Here is a 20,877-nt window from a genome sequence, read left to right on the forward strand (position 1 = left end):
GAGAAAAGTGGGCTGGCTGGCTGGCTTAAGGTAGCATGTGCCTAAGAGAAATTTGGCAAAATTGATGGCTGATGCCGGAGGTGCATGAGCGGATTGCAGGTATCACCCATTTTTATATATATATCCAGCATCAGTGGAACTAGAGACTTATCCATAGAAGCCCTTTGATTTAAGCTCGCCTCATAACCTCTGACTATGCTTAGGAGCTAATTAATTGGGTATAAAATACTGCCTACAGCTGATTTAACCCCTTAAGGACCAAACTTCTGGAATAAAAGGGGATCATGATGTGTCACACATGTCATGTGTCCTTAAGGGGTTAAAGGACAGGAGAAAATAAACAGCATTTTAATTCATAGAAACTCAGGATTAATATATCAAGTCAAGCTTACTATCTAGCCCATCTCTCTTGATACGACCTGGAAGGCTTCCCACTAATTACCACTTCTGACTTATAAGACAATATGTGTAACAAAAATATACCCCAACACGCAGAATTCAACTAAACAGAAGACAACACAGAGGGGAGATAAGTCTACCGGACCTTAGAGTGGCCGGACTCGACGTAAAGGAGAGAGATACAGAGTCAGATACTGTAGCCGGGGTCTGGTACACAGTAAACAGCAAGCCGGCAAACAGAACAGATAAGGATAAAGAGATAACGTAGTCAGAAACAAAGCCAAGGTCAAGTACGAAGGAACACTACTGAACACAACAAGCGCTAAAGGGAACTGAAACAGAAACCATGATAGGGCAAGGAACTAAGGGAAAAAGGTGAGTATATAAGCCTAAACATCTATTTTGATTGGTCCCTGTCACATCCACGCCCCCAAAAGGTAAGTGTATGGGGAGTGTGGCATGACAGGGACCAATGGGAGGATTTGCCAATTTTGCTCCCACTGTCCCTTTAAGAGCACGCCCGAGACCCGCGGCGCGCTCTAAGAGTCAGGCTGGACACGTGACCGCTTCTGGCGGTTACTGCCCGCCTTCCCATTGCAGCCGTCGGATGAGCCGTGCGCGGCTTCAACAGAGGACCCTGGCCGGCCCCTGGAAAGGGTAAGTACCGCTACAGTACCCCCCCCTGAGGACACGCCCTCCGGGCGGGGAGGGCCAGGCCTGGCAAGAAAACAAGAATGGAAGGAACGCACAAGGTGAGGAGTGTGAACAGCATCAGCGGAAATCCAACTGTGCTCCTCAGGCCCATAGCCCTTCCAATGCACCAGGTATTGAAATCGACCTCTAAGGAAACGAGAGTCAAGAACGTCAGAAACTTCAAACTCCTCATGACCCTCCACAGAGACAGGAGAGGGAGGAGGAGTATGCCGGGTATAGCGGTTGCGTACGTAAGGCTTCAACAATGAAGTGTGAAAGACATTAGGAATACGCAGATTCTTAGGAAGACCCAAGGCATACGAAACAGGATTAACCTTATGCAAAACATGATAAGGACCAATAAAGCGGGGAGCCAATTTCATAGAAGGCACCCGGAGGTGAATATGTCGCGTGGAAAGCAAAACCCTGTCCCCCACGACATAAGAAGGAGCCGCCCTGTGATGCTTGTCAGCCTGCACCTTCTGGCGATCAGCGGAATCCACCAAAGAATGCTGAACCTGCTCCCAAGTATTACGCAAACCAGCCAAATGCTCATCCAGAACTGGCATGCCCTGTGAGGAGAAAGCAGCCGGAAGAACAACAGGATGCTGGCCATAGACAACGTAAAAAGGACTTTTGCCAGAAGAATCATGAGTAGCGTTTTTCCGAGCAAACTCAGCCCAAGGAAGAAGGTCAGCCCAATTGTTCTGATGGTGGGATATGAAACAACGAAGGTACTGCTCCAGAGATTGATTGGCACGTTCAGCAGCTCCATTAGACTGGGGGTGGTAAGCGGAAGAAAATGAGAGAGTAATACCGATTTCCGAACAAAAAGCTTTCCAGAACCTGGAAATAAATTGGCTACCCCTATCAGATACAATAGATACGGGAATGCCATGCAACCGAAACACCTCTCCAGTGAAGATAAGTGCCAGTTCCCTAGACGTGGGCAGCTTGCGAAGAGACACAAAGTGAGCCATCTTAGAAAACCGATTATACTATCATTAGGATAACAGTGTTACCATTCGAAGGGGGTAATTCAACAATAAAATCCATGGACAGGTTAGACCAAGGTCTCTCGGGAACGCATGCAACAGCCCACAAGGAACTCTATGAGAAGATTTCATACAGGCACAAGTAGTACAAGCACCTATATAGTCGGTGACATCCTTGCGCAATGAATCCCACCAAAAATACAGAGAAAACAGCTGACACCGTTTTGGAAATACCAGGATGTCCAGCAGTCTTAGTGTCATGATACAACGACAGAATATCCCATCTCTCGGGAACATCAATGAATAGTTTATCAGTAGGCCTCTCGCTAGGTGCCATGTTTTGTTTCCCTTGTATGGTCTGCAAGAGAGACGAGGAAATTGACAAAATAGTAGTAGCTATTATCCTGTCTGGGGGAATGACAGGAGTAACATCAATCTCCTATTTGTCAGCAGTTTCGAACTGTCTGGACAGAGCGTCTGCTTTAGTGTTGCGATCACCTGGCCTATAGGTGATAATATAATTGAAATGAGACAAAAACAGTGACCACCTAGCCTGCCTAGAAGACAATCTGTTAGCCTCACCATGGTAGGATAGGTTCTTGTGATCCGTAAATATGAGGATGGGATCCTTAGTTCCTTCTAACAAATGTCTCCATTCTTTGAGTGCTAAAATAATAGCAAGGAGTTTGCGAATACCCACATCATAATTCTTTTCTGCTTTGGACATTTGTTTAGAAAAGAAGCCACAAGGATGCAATGGCTTTTCAGGCGACTCTCTTTGGGATAAGACAGCACCTACCCCGATATCGGAAGCATCAACTTCAAGAATATAGGGCAGTGAGGGGACAGGATGCTGTAAAATAGGTGCAGATGCGAACGTAGTTTTAAGAAATTCAAAAGCCTGAAGTGCCTCGGGAGACCAGACACGAGTATTGCCATCCTTTTTTGTCATACTGGATGGCAATACTCGTGTCTGTTTAATTCTCATTAATGCTCTTGCAGCATTTTTTGACCTTTTCGTTGTGTCAAAAGTTCTACAAAAAGCCGTAAGGAAACTATTAATATCATGCACCATAGGTCCATTAGCCTCCCAAATAGGAAAAACCTTTAATAAAAGGAAAACCTTTAAAAGGAAAAACCTTTAATAAAGCGTCTATAATAGTTAGAGAAACCAAGAAAACGCTGAATGGCTTTCAAACCTTGTGGTAGAGGCCATTCCATGACAGCAGAAAGCTTCTGGGGATCCATACGAAAACCTTTAGCGGAAATCAAATATCCCAAAAACTGGACTTCGGATTGATCAAATAGACATTTTTCCAGTTTACAATAAAGGCCATTAGCAAGAAGGGTCTTCAGAACTGTTGTAACATGTCTGTGATGAGTGTGTAAATCTGTAGAGTATATTAATATGTCGTCCAAGTACACAATTACAAATGTGTGAATAAAGTCTCTTAGGACATCATTAATAAATTCTTGAAATACTGCTGGGGCATTACATAGACCAAATGGCATAACAGTATACTCGTAATGGCCAGATCTAGTGTTGAATGCCGTCTTCCATTCGTGGTCTTTCTTAATACATATGAAATTGTATGCACCTCTAAGATCCAATTTAGTGAATACAGTAGCATGTTTTAGCCTGTCAAATAATTCCGTGATTAAAGGTATAGGGTATGCATTTTTGATGGTGATTTTATTTAGATCTCTATAATCGATACACGGTCTTAAATCACCTTCTTTCTTCGAAACAAAGAAGAACCCCGCTCCAGCCGGAGAAGAGGATCTCCTAATAAACCCCTTTTCTAGTGATTCCTTAATATACTCCTCCATGACACGGTTTTCTTTAACAGATAAAGGGTACACCCTGCCCTTTGGAGGTATCGTGCCAGGCAATAAATCGATAGCACAATCGTAGGGTCTGTAAAGGCGGTAATTTGTCAGCCTCCCTTTTATCAAAGACAGTCTTGAGAAATAAGTACTGAGGGGGTATTACAGTAGACAAAGGAGGAGGAGTAGGAACATTAATAGAATTCAAAGGGGTGACTTCAATAGTACAAGACTCATGGCAGGCTTCGCTCCATGATTTTATTTGCCCTGACTCCCAGTCGAAAATGGGATTGTGAGCACGTAACCATGGGTACCCTAACATGATGTGAGAAGAGGGAGAGGTGATGACCTGGAACCGAATGGTTTCAAAGTGTAAAACCCCTGTATACATGTGTAACGGTACAGTTTCATGAGTAACAACTGGAGAACTTAATGGTCTACCATCTATGGCCTCAACGGCCAAGGGTATCTCCTTCTCTCTGATGGGAATGTTGTATTTCTTAACAAAACCAGAGTCTATGAAATTTTCAGCTGCCCCGGAATCAACCAGGGCGTGTATGTGCTCAGCTATGCAACTGTCAAGGTGGCAGTCTGGTGCCCGGAACCCAGACACAGTGTCCAGGCAGCGCATGGACCGGGACCCAATAATGCCTGATGTTAAGAGGGAGTCTTCAGCGTGAAGGTGGATTAGCAGGGTCTGGCGCAGGGTAACCGCACGCCCCCTGGTGTTGAGCACCAGCGTTTGAGCAGCCACATACCAAGACCCTGATTCAGCTTGTGCGGATAACAGGAACTAGGAGCATGGAAATTAAGCAGACCTCCCAGGAGCTAAATAGGGAGGCTCTGCAGCAGGATTGTATCCAGTACTAGAAACAAGGCAAGACTAGAGATAGGCACCAAACATGAAAACAAGACAGAACTAGTAGAACCCAGAACCAGAGAAGGATAGTAAGCTAAACCCAGAACATATACACAAGACATGAGGAAAACATGAACATAACATGGGCATGACTAGACAGGACTATACATGGACTGTTGATACAAACTAAAACAAGACAAGACAACATAGGCAAAACAAGAGGAGAAATAACTAAGTACTACATATGGAAATCATGGGGGTTTAGTCACACTATATGATCATACATTGCATAAGCCTGCCAACAACGCCAATGTACCCCATATCTGGCAGGTCCTACACTGCCTAATGTATGCTAAAACAACCACAGATTAAGAACACATATATAGCACTTACCTGCAAGAAAGGACAGAAGCTTTGAGCCGCTGCCTGCAGGAACTCTAACACATAATGAAAGCTGGAAACATTGGGTGTGTCACATAAAACAAACATTTAAAGGAAACCTGGAGACTGGGAAATCCAGGGACGAACTATAGGAATGAACCCAGAAATCCCAGCATAAAGAAAACCAGACATGGAATAGAAAACCAAAAACCAAGAAACTAAGCAAGAATAGCAAAAAGGAGTACTGGATACCAGAAGCCATTACCAGAATGATCCGCAACCAGGAACAGAACGTGACAGCAACTCTCTCCCATATGCAAAGAAACAGGGAGAAGCAAACGGTTAGGAGGCAATTTAGGAGACTTAGATATCACACCCAAGGCCAGTCCCCTATAAGGTCTTAGGTGCGAGAGTTTTCCGTAAGCAAAGGACATTCCTTTACCATATGGTCTCTCCTACCACAGTATAGGCAGAGTCCGTCCCTTCTCCTATGTAATTTTTCAGTATCAGAGAGTTTGGCAACCCCTAATTGCATGGGTTCCTCCTCAGATACTTTAACACTCTCAGGTTTATCAACTCTGGGGTTAATAGGTGTAACAAAACGTCTTTTCCTGTTTTTAGTATAGAGCCTGTCACAAATCCTATTATCTATATCAATGAGGTAGTCAATAAGGTCCTCTAATGCAATAGGAAGCTCCCTAGCTGCTACCTCATCCAATATAGTGTCAGATAAACCTTCCATAAATGCAGTAGTTAACCCATTGTTGGTCCAATCTACCTGTGAAGCAAGGGTACGAAACTGAATGGCATAGTCAGCCACAGACCTAGAACCCTGTTTAATTCTCATTAATGCTCTTGCAGCATTTTTTGACCTTTTCGTTGTGTCAAAAGTTCTACAAAAAGCCGTAAGGAAACTATTAATATCATGCACCATAGGTCCATTAGCCTCCCAAATAGGATTTGCCCACTCAAGAGCTTTATCGGTAAGTTGGTGCATAAGGAACCCCACCTTAGACCTTTCTGTGGGAAAGGAACGTGGATACATCTCAAAGTGGAATTCTATTTGATTAATGAAACCTCTGCATGTCTTAGAGTCCCCTCCATACCTAGGAGGAGGTGTTAAATGGGCCGAAGTATTAGGCAAAGTAGATACTTCAGGAAGAAGAGATGTAGGAGGGTTAGGTGTGGTTGCTGGAATAGTTCTAGAAAAGAGCGTCTGGAGAGCCTGGGCTATCTGATCCACGCGGTGATCCTGCTCTACAAATCTAGCCTCATGAGACGCCATCTGCTGAGCTAAATCTGCGGGCTCCTTGGCTCTATTGTAATGCAACGAAAATATACCCCAACATGCTGAATTCAACTAAACAGAAGACAACACAGAGGGGAGATACGTCTACCGGACCTTAGAGTGGCCGGACTCGACGTAAAGGAGAGAGATACAGAGTCAAGAGCGATCCGAGGTCAAGGGCACAAAGAGACAGCGTAAACTAAGACTAGCCGGGGTCTGGTACACAGTAAACAGCAAGCCGGCAAACAGAACAGATAAGGATAAAGAGATAACGTAGTCAGAAACAAAGCCAAGGTCAAGTACGAAGGAACACTACTGAACACAACAAGCGCTAAAGGGAACTGAAACAGAAACCACGATAGGGCAAGGAACTAAGGGAAAAAGGTGAGTATATAAGCCTAAACATCTATTTTTATTGGTCCCTGTCACATCCACGCCCCCAAAAGGTAAGTGTATGGGGAGTGTGGCATGACAGGGACCAATGGGAGGCCTTTGCCAATTTAGGCTCCCACTGTCCCTTTAAGAGCGCGCCTGAGACCCGCGGCGCGCTCTTATAGTCAGGCGGGACATGTGACCGCTTCTCGCGGTCACTGCCCGCCTTCCTGTTGCAGCCGTCGGATGAGCCACGCGTGGCTCGTGCAGCAGCAGAGCCGCGCGCGGCTTGAACAGAGGACCCCGGCTGGCCCCTGGAAAGGGTAAGTACCGCTACAATATGTAAAAGAGAAAATTACTATAACTACTAACCTACATTAATTAACAAAACTGTGCAGTATGAGCAGGCCTGAAACCAGATTCTTATGATCTCCTGCTTCACAGAGGGATAGCTATTATATGAAGATGGGGTGCGGTTATTCTTTTTTTTCTTTTTATTGCACATGAGAAACTCTGACTACGGCTACCTATAAACAGGTTAAGGGAATGGATAAGGAAAATAAAGATGAAACCCAGCCTACTAGGATGTCCAGGTTTCTTCTCCCCTACGTCCAACAAAGAGAGATTGGATAACACAGCAGATACTTCGGCTATATCAGCACATGAATACACCCAAGGCCTCATATCCCAGTGATCTGGAGACCAATCATATTATGTTACTCAAGATCTAGTAGCTTAACTAATGCTCAATTGGCTTCTATTACTAAGCAGATAACGAATAGCTTTACTGCAATTGAGCTGGCAGATCTAAGTATAAAAGTAACCTCTGTTGAAGAGAAAATTACCAAGATGGATGAACAACTTACCACACTGCAAGGAGCAAATAGCGACATAGACAACAAAGTCTATCAAATAACCCTCAAGCTTAGGGACCTGGAAGATCGTGCAAGATGCTGCCATTTGAGGTTTAGGAATATTCCAGAAGACATCACTCATGATCAACTGAAAGATTTCTTACTTTCCTATTTTCAAGAATTAGGACTGTCTATAGAAGATCAGCATCCTATATTAGAAAGAACACACTGACTGGTGAAACCTTAGGGTGTCCCATCTCAACAACCGAGATGTTTCCATTTATATCCTTATAAAGAACAACTTGTGAAGATCGATAGAAACAAAGGAACTATGACTGACCGCTATAAAGATTTTCTAATTTTTCAAGACCTTTCACTACAAACGAGGCTATGGAGAAATACTTTCCATTGCTCCCTGGAACCCTTTAAACAACATGGAACCAGATATAGATGGGGCTACCCATCAAAATTATTGGTTTAGTGGAGATACAAATGGCTTAGTTTTGATGACCTCGCAAACCTCAAACAACTAAAACAACCATATTCCCGTAAAGTAAAAAATGTATAGGGCTAAAATCTCAGAATGGGTTGATTATGATGGCTAAATAGGAAAGATGTATTGAGGGACATAAATATCAGTATAATTGACATTTGGTTGTCCATTGTTCCAAATTATTATGCAAATGATATTTTTCTCATTTACCTAAATAATTGATGTAAATAACAGTCAGCATAATTCTCATGTTATCAACTATTAAGAGTACAATTCAAATTTTATTGAACAAACCTCCTAATGATAACAGTATTTTTTTTTAAACATTAAAAACTTACAATGCACTGTTCCAAATTATTACGCACAGTAAGTTTCAAAACACTTTATAGGTTGTAAAGAACTAAAAATTGTCATTTGTTGTGTTTGCAGCATATTTACTGAAATCAAAAGCTATTTTAATCAAACTTATAACAACATTTAAACTTTTTAAACATTTAACAGGTCCCATTACATTTTAACATAGGACCCCATATTTGATAGCAGCTTCACAAGTCTTGCATCCATTGAACTTGTGAGTTTTTGGACAGTTTCTGCTTATATTTGTTTGCAAGATGTCAGAATAGCCTCCCAGAGCTGCTGTTTGGATGTAAACTGACTCCCACCCTCATTGATCTTTTGCTTGAGGATGCTCCAAAGGTTCTCAATAGGATTGAGGTCAGGGGAGGATGGAGGCCACACCAGGACTTTCTCTCCTTTTATCCCCATAGCAGCCATTGATGCAGAGGTATTCTTTGCAGCATGAGATGGTGCATTGTCATGCATGAAGATGATTTTATTACGGAAAGCATATTTCTTTCTTCTGTACCAGGGAAGAAAGTGGTCAGTCAGAAACTCCACATACTTTGCAGAGGTCATCTTTACACCTTCAGGGACCCTAAAGGGGCCGACCAGCTCTCTCCCCATGATTCCAACCCAAAACATGACTCCGCCACTGCTGACATCGCAGCCTTGTTGGAACAGGGTGGCCGTCCACCATCCATCCACTACTCCATCCATCTGGACCATCCAGGGTTGCACGGCACTCATCAGTGAACAGTCCTGTTTGAAAATTAGTCTTCATCTATTTTTCTGCCCAATGCAGCCATTTCTGCTTGTGAGCATTGGTTAGTGGTGGCTGAATAGAAGGTTTATGCACAGTTGCAAGATTCTGGAGGACTCTACACCTTGATGTCCGTGGGACTCAAGAGGCACCAGCAGCTTCAAATATCTGTTTGCTGCTATGTAATGGTATTTTAGCAGCTGCTCTCTTGATCCAATGCATGAATCTAGCAGAAATCTTCCTCAATGTGCCTTTATCTGCACGAACCCGTCTGTGCTCTGAATCAGCCACAAATCTCTTAATAGTGCGATGATCACGCTTAAGTTTTCGCAAAATATCTAATGTTTTCAGACCTCGTCCAAGGCATTGAACTATTTCACTCTTTTTGGCAGCAGAGAGATCCTTTTTCTTCCCCATATTGCATGAAAATGGTGCTCTGCTTAATAATGTGGAACACCCTCCTTTAGTAGTTTTTCCTTAAATTGGGCTCACATGGCAATTTAATTATCACAGGTGTCCGAGATTGTTTTCAGTGATCAAAAGAGCCCTGAGACACAATGCCATCCATGAGTTAAACTGAAAAACAAAATATTTATTATTTGTGACACTTAAATAGAATTTGCATAATCATTTGGAACAGGGTGTAGATAGGAGTGGTCATAAGATAGGGAAACTATTTTTTTTTTTTTTTACACGTATACGCTAGCACTGTCTCTGCTACAAGTGTAAGTCACGAACTGAGGTACAATTTAATATGGATAAATGAGTATGCACACTATAAAATAGAAATTGTGAAGTGGTTTTTAAGATAAGGGGTGGACACGTATAAAAAGTTTTTTTGAAAGTTTTTTTTATTTTATTCCTATAATTCCTATTTTTTTTCTATAAGTCTATATTGTTCCTGCTATAACTGCAGGTCACTAAACTCTGATACACTTATTAATATGAACAAAGGAGTACTCACGATATAGAGGGTTATAAGACAGAGGTGTTGTTATTTTTACTTATTGATATATTTGTTTATTGTATTTATCTATTTATCTATATTTTTTTCTCCACTTATAAGCCAGTAGTGTCTTTGCTTTAACTGTAGGTTATTAATGCGCTATACTTATTAATATGGATGAAGGAATATTCACAAGATATAGAAAAGTAATAATATAGAGGTTTATAAAATAAGGTTGTTAATATACATAAAAAAGGAAAAAATATATATATATATTTTTTTCTTCTCTCTCCTTCCTTCCTCTTGCACTTACAAGATAGCACTGCTTCTGCTATATCTGCAACTCACTAAGAGCGGTACACAAATAAATATTCACAATATAATAATAGAGACGAAATAGAAATGTATAAGATGGGGGTGTTAATGCACAAAGAAAAAAGGGTTAAAAAACATCAGTATTCTATTTTTGTTTGTTTACGTTATTGCTTTATTTATTTATTTATGTATTTTATCTTCACTTGCAAGCCAGCATTGTCTCTGCTTTAACGGCAGGTCATTAAATGTGGTACACATTGATATGGGTAAAATAATATTTACAAGATATAAAGACTATATAAAAGTCTATAAATATGAATATAAATATCTTGATCTTGGTCTTGATATACATACAATTTTGCATTAGTAGATATGTATTAAGGCCATTTGACCTGTAATTGTGGAAGGGGCATGTGTTTTCCCTACTTAAAGGGAGACCTTACCTTACTCCACACCGTTTGTTGTCTAGCAATTTGCATGTGACTACTTCCGGGTCACATGCAGGTCGCCATCTTGCAACTCACCTGTTCCCTGTGGTTCACCTGTTCCTGCTTGTTTCTTCCACAAGCATTCTGCGTTCAAACAGCTCCTTTCAAACAGGCAACTCCGAGGACAGAGCCAAAACCGTAAGCTACAGACATAACCATTGTGCCACGGTCGCAGACCCATGGCGTCATCACTGTTCAGGTCTATCTCTGTGCTTCTACATTCGCATATTTCTTATGGTGCACTGTTCACTTGTTTTCATTTTGTGGAATCTCCCGAACGAGGTTTGTTTCATTCTACCCACTTATTTATGTTATGGCTTCAGTTTACATTTTAAACTTCTGAATGTGGGTCATCTGTTCGTACGCTGGTTATTTCACTATCTTTTGTATGGTGAACTTGGAGTATTGTACGCAGTGCTGGAGACCGTATCTCCAGAAGTATATTGGTACTTTAGAGAGAGTTCAGAGAAGGGCTACTAAACTGGTTCATGGATTGCAGGATAAAACTTACAAGGAAAGGTTAAAGGAACTTAACCTGCATAGCTTGAAGGAAAGACGAGACGGTGGGATATGATAGAAACATTTAAATATATCAAGGGAATCAACACAGTAAAGGAGGAGACTATTTTTAAAACTACCACAACAAGAGGACGTAGTCTTAAATTAGAGGGGCAAAGGTTTAAAAATAATTCCAGGATGCATTACTTTACTGAAAAGGTAGTGGATGCAAGGAATAGTCTTCCAGCTGAAGTGGTAGAGGTTAACACAGTAAAGGAGTTTAAGCATGTGTGGGATATGCATAAGGCTATCCTAACTATAAGAAAAGTCCAGGGACTAATGAAAGTACTTTTAAAAATGGGCAGACTAGATGGGCCGAATGGTTCTTCTGCCAACACATTCTATGTCTCTATGTAATACTGACCTCTAGCGTTTTTTCTCATATTAGGTCAAAATTGCTAAATTACATATAAATCAGTGTCTTTACCTTGGATAAATAGCTATTGAAATTGTTTTGCGGTTATTTGATACTACGTTTAAGATGATTGGTGATCACCCTATGTCTTAAATGTTTAGATAGGGTAATTCTGCTAATCCACTTTTGAAATACGCCTCTCTTTCACACATTGGTGTTTTGTTGTGTTTTTGTTGTACCTATACATATTAAATCCCAGTTAATTCAATTCACCATAACCTATATTCCACAATCTTTTCAGCATATTCCTTACCTTCTCCACCTTAGCACGTTTGCAATAAATAGGCTATGGGTTGTCAAGCTATATCTATCAAGGTGATTCTGGGTTCGGTCACCAGCATCGGGGGATAGATAGTATGTTACAAGGAGCTTGGTTTGCGGGGCGATTTTGCTCTTATACTTGTACACAGATATATTAGACAATAATGGGCTACATCACGAATTATGTTTCTCATATTCCTGACATTCTGTTTTTCATTATTAGATAACAGGTACAACTAAATTCGTCACAACCAGCTGGTTTATCAGTATTACACCTAAATTACCAAAGTATGAGCACCTGCTCTTACATATAATCTAATTCCTCCCCATCGTTATCAAGTTAAAGAATATACTGGCTAAATAGGGTCCTACGAGTCCAATAGGTAATTTACTTCTACGGCCTCCATGCCCTAAATTATTGGTCCCAAGAGGCCAACACCCATCCTCATTCCCGGAGGTATACACCCATCGGCCCAAATCATAGTTAGCTGCTTTGCATAGTAACATAGAGAGGGCTCAAGCATATCTTATGCTTTAAAAGTCACTGAGAGGCCAATACCCTGCCACAACGTTCGATGGCCACGAAATCCTCTTCTGCCAACGCATAGATAGAGCCTCTCAAGCCAATTGGCATCTAGCAGGGCCTCATCCATCACCAATCTAGTATAATTGTTTCGCCACTTGGCATTAGCTAGCAAGAAAATGGCTTATTTATCATCTCCCCCTCCCAATTTTCCATACCCAAATCAGCATAAGTATGTGACGAATAGATTAGACAATAAAAAAATATAGTATATACATGTACTAATGATAATCTTTATGTCATTTAGCATGTCTCACATACAAGAAGGTGGTGAAGAGCTATCTCTTCCCAGCACTCCGGCTAGGTCCGGTACACCTTCATGTAGAGGAGACATGGCAAGCCCGTCATCTATCAGGTCCTGGACTATCCCCTGCATTACAGATGAACTAAGGAAACAACAGATTCCGTACCCAGATACCACTAGAAAAGCTGAACTTTTCAAACTACTACGCACATCTACACATAATGCGGATGCAGGGGAAGGCCCCAGCGGTTCTAATTCAGCAGATATTCACTCCGTGTTGTCATCACTTATGGCCTCCATGAGAAAAAATTATGACAGATTGGAGAAATTAGAATCAGTCACTCTAGCTCTGACAACATCTGGGCCTTCCACTGCAGTTCAACCAGTACCTACTGAGACTCAACTGGGTAATTCAGTGTCCACTTCAGATTGTGAAGGATAAATTAGGTCACCCCATTGTCTTCCTAGGTAAATCACACATATGTAATAATTTTAAATCCGGTACATGTGGTTTCAGCGCTTGCAGGCTGTGACATATCTGTGCAAACTGCTTCCGAGCACATGCAAAAACCATGTGCCCCAATAAATTATACCCCAAAACGTATTTAACTTCTGTCAATGTTACTACATTACCAGCTTTACTGTCTGAACATCCTTCGAGACAATTGGTAGATTTCCTAGTTTCAGGCTTTTCTGAAGGTTTTCATACAGGTATAATACACATGCCTGCAGGTAACATAGAATACCATAACCTGCAGTCAGCACAGAGAAATCCCACAGCAGTCAACACACTCATTGCACAAGAAATTGTTTTTTATTCCTGTGTAATCTAATTGCAGTTGCCTGCCTGCCATCGTGTGTGTCAGGCTCACACGTGTGCGTTTCAGGTCCTGCCAGGGCACAGTGTCACACCAGTGCATCTCATATCTGGTGTAACAGTAGTGTACATTTAAAAAAAAATTTTTTTTTGACTGTAATAGATTGAATAGCAGTTAGTTGTCTGCCAGCGTGTGTGTCAGGCTCACAGCGCATACTGTGCCCACTTGCCCAGTGCCACCACTCATATCTGGTGTCACAATAGCTTGCATTTAACAAAAAAAAACTTTTTGACTGTAATATAATAGCGGTCAGTTTCCTTCACACGTGTGCATTTCAGGGCCTGCCAGGGCACAGTGTCACACCAGTGCAACTCATATCTGGTGTAACAGTAGTGTACATTTAAAAAAATAAATACAATTTTGACTGTAATAGATTGAATAGTATTTAGTTGTCTGTAAGCGTGTGTGTCAGGCCTACAGCGTCTACTCTGCCAACTTCTACCAGTTGCTCAGTGCTACTCATATCTGTTGTCACAGTAGCTTGCAGGCATAGTACCACTAATCGAAAAAAAAAATGACAGGCAGAGGCAGGCCACCCCGCAGGGGCCGTCGTGGTCGTGGTGCTGTGATTCCCCTTTGGCCCTAGAATAATGCCCAGTGTTCAGAGGCCACGTACCCTGAACTCGAAATGTTCTGAGGACATAGTTGACTGGCTAACATAGGACACCCAATCTTCTACAGCTTGATGCACCATCCTCCTCCAGCTTAGCTTCGGGCACCTCTCAAGTTACCACTCGCCCGCCTGCTGCCACCACCAACACTAGCTCCACAGCCGCTTCACTTGGTATGTCAGAGGAGTCATTTACACATCAGTTGGTAGAAATGAGTGATGAGCAAGCATTAATGCCAGAGGATGTAGATAACAGGGATATGTCTCAGTCAGGCAGCATTACATACATGGACATATGGTGTGATGATAATGATGTTGTACCCGCTGCTGCTTCCTTTGCTGAGTTGTCAGATACAAGTGAAGTGGTTGATGATGACGATGCGTCCGTGGATGTCACGTGGGTGCCCGCTAGAAGAGAAGAAGAACAGGGGGAAAGTTCAGATGGGGAGACAGAGAGGAGGAGGAGGAGACGAGTTGGAAGCAGGGGGAGGTCATCACAAGGAGCTAGTGGCACAGTCAGACAGCATGCATCGGCACCCGGGGTCAGCCAGACAGCACGCCAATCAACGCATGCTGTTGCCACCACCAGAATGCCGTCATTGCAGAGCTCAGCAGTGTGGCTTTTTTTTGTGTGTCTGCCTCTGACAACAGCGATGCCATTTGCAACCTGTGCCAAAAGAAACTGAGTCGTGGGAAGTCCAACACCCACCTAGGTACAACTGCTTTGCGAAGGCACATGATCGCACATCACAAATGCCTATGGGATCAACACATGAGTACAAGCAGCACACAAACTCAAAGCCGCCATCCTCCTCCTGGTCCAGCATCTTCAGCCACGTCAACCACTGCTGTCCTCCTTGCCCCCTCTCAAACATCCGCCACTCCGTCTCTCGCCTTGAGCAGTTCCTGCCCATCTGCCCACAGTCAGGTGTCTGTCAAGGACATGTTTGAGCGTAAGAAGCCAATATCACAAAGTCATCCCCTTGCCTGGCGTCTGACAGCTGGCTTGACTGAACTCTTAGCCCGCCAGCTTTTACCATACAAGCTGGTGGAGTCTGAGGCGTTCAAAAAATTTGTAGCTATTGGGACACCGCAGTGGAAGGTACCCGGACGAAATTTCTTTGCACAAAAGGCAATCCCCAACCTGTACTCGATTGTGCAAAAGGAAGTAATGGCATGTCTGGCACACAGTGTTGGGGCAAGGGTCCATCTGACCACTGATACCTGGTCTGCAAAGCATGGTCAGGGCAGGTATATCACCTACACTGTGCATTGGGTAAACCTGCTGACAGCTGCCAAGCATGGAATGCGTGGCTCTGCAGAGGAGTTGGTGACACCGCCACCTCCTCTACTCGACCTACTCCATCCTCTTCCATAACCTCCTTGGCTGAGTCCTCTTCTGCTGCTGCATCTTGCTCCACATCAACGGCACCCCCCCAGCTCCCCAGGTACTATTCCACATCCCGGATACGGCAGTGTCACGCCGTCTTGGGGTTGACTTTCCTGAAAGCAGAGAGTCACACCGGACCAGCACTCCTGTCCGCCCTGAATGCACAGGTGGATCAGTGGCTGACTCCGCACCAACTGGAGATTGACCAAGTGGTTTGTGACAATGGAAGAAATTTGTTGGCGGCATTGAATTTGGGCAAGTTGACACATGTGCCGTGCATGGCACACGTGTGTAATCTGATCGTACAACGCTTTGTGCTTAAGTACCCAGGCTTACAGGATGTCATGAAGCAGGTCAGGAAGGTGTGTGGCCATTTCAGGTGTTCCTACATGGCCATGGCGCACATTTCAGATATCCAGCGGCGAAACAACATGCCAGTGAGGAGCTTGATTTGCGACAGCCCGACACGTTGGAATTCAACACTCCTAATGTTCGACCGCCTGCTCCAACAAGAAAAAGCCGTTAACGAGTATTTGTATGACCGGGGTGCTAGGACAGCCTCTGTGGAGCTGGGAATTTTTTGCCACGTTACTGGACGCTCATGCGTAATGCCTGTAGCCTCATGCGTCCTTTTGAGGAGGTGACAAACCTAGTCAGTCACACCGAAGGCACCATCAGCGACATCATACCATTCATTTTCTTCCTGGAGCGTGCCCTGCGAAGAGTGCTGGATCAGGCCGTAGATGAGCATGAAGAGGAAGAGGAAGAGTTGTGGTCACTATCACCACCAGAAACAGCCTTATCAGCATCGCTTGCTGGACCTGCGGCAATGCTGGAAGAGGATTGTGAGGAAGAGGAGTCAGAGGAGTAATGTGGCTTTGAGGAGGAGGAGGAAGACCAACCACAACAGGCATCCCAGGGTACTCATTGTCACCTATCTGGTACCCGTGGTGGTGTACGTGGCTGGGGGGAAGAACATATCTACAGTGAGATCACTGAGGACGAGGAACGGGACATGAGTAGCTCGACATCCAACCTTGCGCAAATGGGGTCTTTCATGCTGTCGTGCCTGTTGAGGGACCCTTGTATAAAAAAGCTGAAGGAGAACGACCTGTACTGGGTGTCCACCCTACTAGACCCCCGGTATGAGCAGAAAGTGCCTGAAACGTTACCAAATTTCCGTAAGTTGGAAAGGATGCAGCAGTTCCAAAATAAATTAAAAGGTATGCTTTACACAGCGTATAAGGGTGATATCACAGCACAACGGGAATCTAACAGGGGAAGAGGTGAAAGTAATCCTCCTCCTCCCACGACCACGCCGGCAAGGACAGGATGCTTTACAGATGTGTTGTTGATGGAGGACATGCGGAGCTTTTTAAGTCCTACGCATCGCCACAGCCCTTCGGGGTCCACCCTCAGAGAACATCTCGACCGACAGGTAGCAGACTACCTCGCCTTAACTGCAGATATCGACACTCTGAGGAGCGATGAACCCCTTGACTACTGGATGTGCAGGCTTGACCTGTGGCCTGAGCTATCCCAATTTGCGATAGAACTTCTGGCCTGCCCTGTCGGTTTCGGTGATACTTCAATTTTGATAGTTATGGCTCGCTTCAGGTATGATGTGGACCTTTACCGACAAAAGGTCACTCCGGGTCATTCTAAGCTTAGCGTGTCTTTATGCAATCTATAGCTATATACGGAGTAGACCCTTCCGTTTCCAAATTACTTATAAATACTGTTTTCTTTAACCATTCTAGATGATAATTACCACTAGAATAATTCAGTGTCGGAAAACCCAAACGGCACTGTAATAATATTGTAATAAATGAAACAATGACTCAAATAAATATAAGATAAAAGTGTATTGGATGAATGTAACAGAATGCAAAAATAGTCAGTAAATAATTAATCTTACCAAAGTATTACAGCATATGTCCTTGTGTATGATGCTCTGCGTGCAAGTGAGAATGGAATAATGTTTGAATGAATGTTAAAGAATGACAACGTCCTATCCTTTCTCCTTCAGTTAAATAGGCATTTTGTCCTCTATAAAGCAGCCCCCACCTGTGTGATTTTCCCAAAAAGGTTTTCTAACTTGTTACATGATGTAATGTATTGCATATCTAAGTTTGGGATATTCCCTAAATGGCTCGAGCTTGTAGTTAGCTTACGAAGTGTTTTTGTATACATTTAACTGACAGCACATGTGTTTTTGGAATATTCTCTAGAAGGCTCTTGCCTGTAATTAGCTTACAACGAGTTTTGTATACATTTGACTGACAGCACATGTGTTTGTTCTAATTTAACTTTAACCTTGTGGAAATGTCATTGAAAGTGTAACGTTTTTCAAATCTAAGCTAAGTTAAGAAGCCTATTTCAGTCAATAGTCATTCAGTCAGTATTTCATACAACCAAATGTACATTAGTATTAAATATATATATATATACATATATATATATATCTATATATATATATGTATGCGCCACACCATATAATACACATATATATTGCAAACTGCACATTAAATAATGATCCATACTCCACACTCCCCCACTTGTTTTTCTTCTATGACAAAACCAAAAAGAAAAACAAGAAAAAAAAAACTGTGAACAAAACAACACTTGTGCCAAAGAGAAGAAAAAGAGAGAGGAAAAAAAAATTGAATAGCAAAAAGTCACACACAAGTGGTACCAGCAGAAACACAGGAATAAGAAATATAACACAGAGTGACGTAGTAAACTGTGTTAAAGCTACATTAAAGTTCTTTAGAGATCTTGATTGAAGAAGTCAAATACCAGTATCAAATTTGGAAGTCCAATAGAAGGAATATCAGCGACATAGCAAGAAATATAGTTCATGGAGAGTTCAGAATTAGAGTCCAGGCCGCAGAATGAAATAGCAATTTGCAGCATGAGATTCACCCATAAAATAGCAACAATAGACATTCACAGCAACCAAACAGGAAGTTTGAGAAGTAGGATAACCATGATAGCTCCTCAACTCCTTAGGTATATGCAAAGTTTAGGAAATCTTCGTCAGAGGTAGTATGCAAAATCTTCATCCTAGTACCGATCGTACCCATAGACAGTATAGCAGTCAGTAGGAACTCTTCTTAGAAATAGAAATTCTTCACAAATAAGTGTAATAAAAGCAGCTGGATGTACGTTGACAGAGAAAGTTACTGATAATAGAGTGTAGCTGGTAAACCTGTCATCAGAATGTACCACTTAGTATTTAAAATAAAGAGACAGAAACGCCCAAGTGCTGTTTAAAAATAAAAGTAAGGAACCAGTCATGACATAGAAGAAAAGCAAAATGGAGATCTAAAAGAAAACAAAAATAATGTAAGAACATGGACACAGAATACAATCCAAAATTAACGAGGAGTGGGAAGCTGAGAGGGATCCAAAGATACAGAATAACCATTTAGTGTATATAATGGGAGAAGACGTTTATGCTTAGACTCTAAGTCCTCCAACACAGCCACCTTTTTACACAGATTACGATGTAAACGTTTGAAATAGCAACCACTGATACAGATGAATAAAAATAAAATCAGTTGTAAGAGAGAAATAACTACAACTGGATGCAACATTATATTAAAAAAATGTGTCGCAGTATTACTGTATCCCAAAACAGATTCCCACCATGAGGTCTGACCATCTTGTTTAACAGCAGCAGAGACCTGTTTAAGAATCCCTTGTTTATGTGTGACAGTAATTTGAGCTTGGTGCGAAACACTCTTTAATGAATTAAGCAATGTCGTAATTGATGTTGAGTCAGTTAACCATTTTTACATCTCAGAACCCATACCCAAGGGCAAATCTGACATGGAAAAATCAACAATACGTTCCCATGATAAATCCAAACTTATGTTAGTAAGTTGAGGCATAGTGAAGTTCCATACTGAAGAAGCAATATAAGACACAGGAATGGAATTACACCACGTGCCAGGCAATAAGTGAGTGCTGAGAAGGGATTCATCCATTGTTTTAAAAATAATTTGATCAGGCTGAAATAAGTGAAAACAAACACGATCTAACCCCAAGTAGTAGACAGGATTTGTAACATTAAATCGACCATGAAAACTACATTCATCCTGATTAACCCAACATGTTTCAGTAGTAGTTTTATATTGGGATGGAGAACATATATAAGAATTAGCATTCGAGTGACACAAGGAAATGTCTACAAGGGTCCAGTTGGAACTATCCGTACCCTGGGCTACCCATTGATGTGAAAGTTCAGGCAACAATAATGAACCATTAGATGGTAGGCCAATTGTAGCTAAACGATAAATAATAGCATCTTTGCCTGCCCATGGTATTAATGTTTGAATGGCACATCTTTCAAGTGAGCAGTCAGATAGAAGAACTTCCCACCACAAAAGATGAGTCATCGCAAAGTCAGTCACAGATTTTGAAGCAGCAAGACTCAACGAAGCAGGCCATCTACCAGACCATAAACTTTGCAACTGAAGTTTAAGATCGGCAGACAGATCAGCCTGAACCTGTGAACATAGCATTGCCCATGCAGTATCATGCGTAACATTGTAAACTGAGTCGACCAGAGTGTGAAACTTATCAGAAATAATCTCAGTTGTATCTACCATAACATGAGTTTGATGCTGTTGAAGCTTAACAATATTAGTATTAATACCATATTGGGTATCCAGACCTGTAGAAGTATGAGAGGCTAAAGAAGCAAGTTTATATCTTAGAATTTCTGAATTAATTTGTGCAGCTGATCCCATGACACTACCATATGTACCTAACCCAGTAGCTAAAATATCTCGTCTAGGGCGATGGTGTGATCGAAGTGATACATTATATAACATGCTTTCATGAAACCACCACTGAAAAGCTCTTTCCTGTACTGATACGAATGGCGTACAATTGGAATATTGTGTGGAAACCAACCATTTA

The sequence above is a fragment of the Pelobates fuscus genome, chromosome 4, assembly GCF_036172605.1.
Source record: "Pelobates fuscus isolate aPelFus1 chromosome 4, aPelFus1.pri, whole genome shotgun sequence".
Classification (NCBI taxonomy): Eukaryota; Metazoa; Chordata; class Amphibia; order Anura; family Pelobatidae; genus Pelobates; species Pelobates fuscus.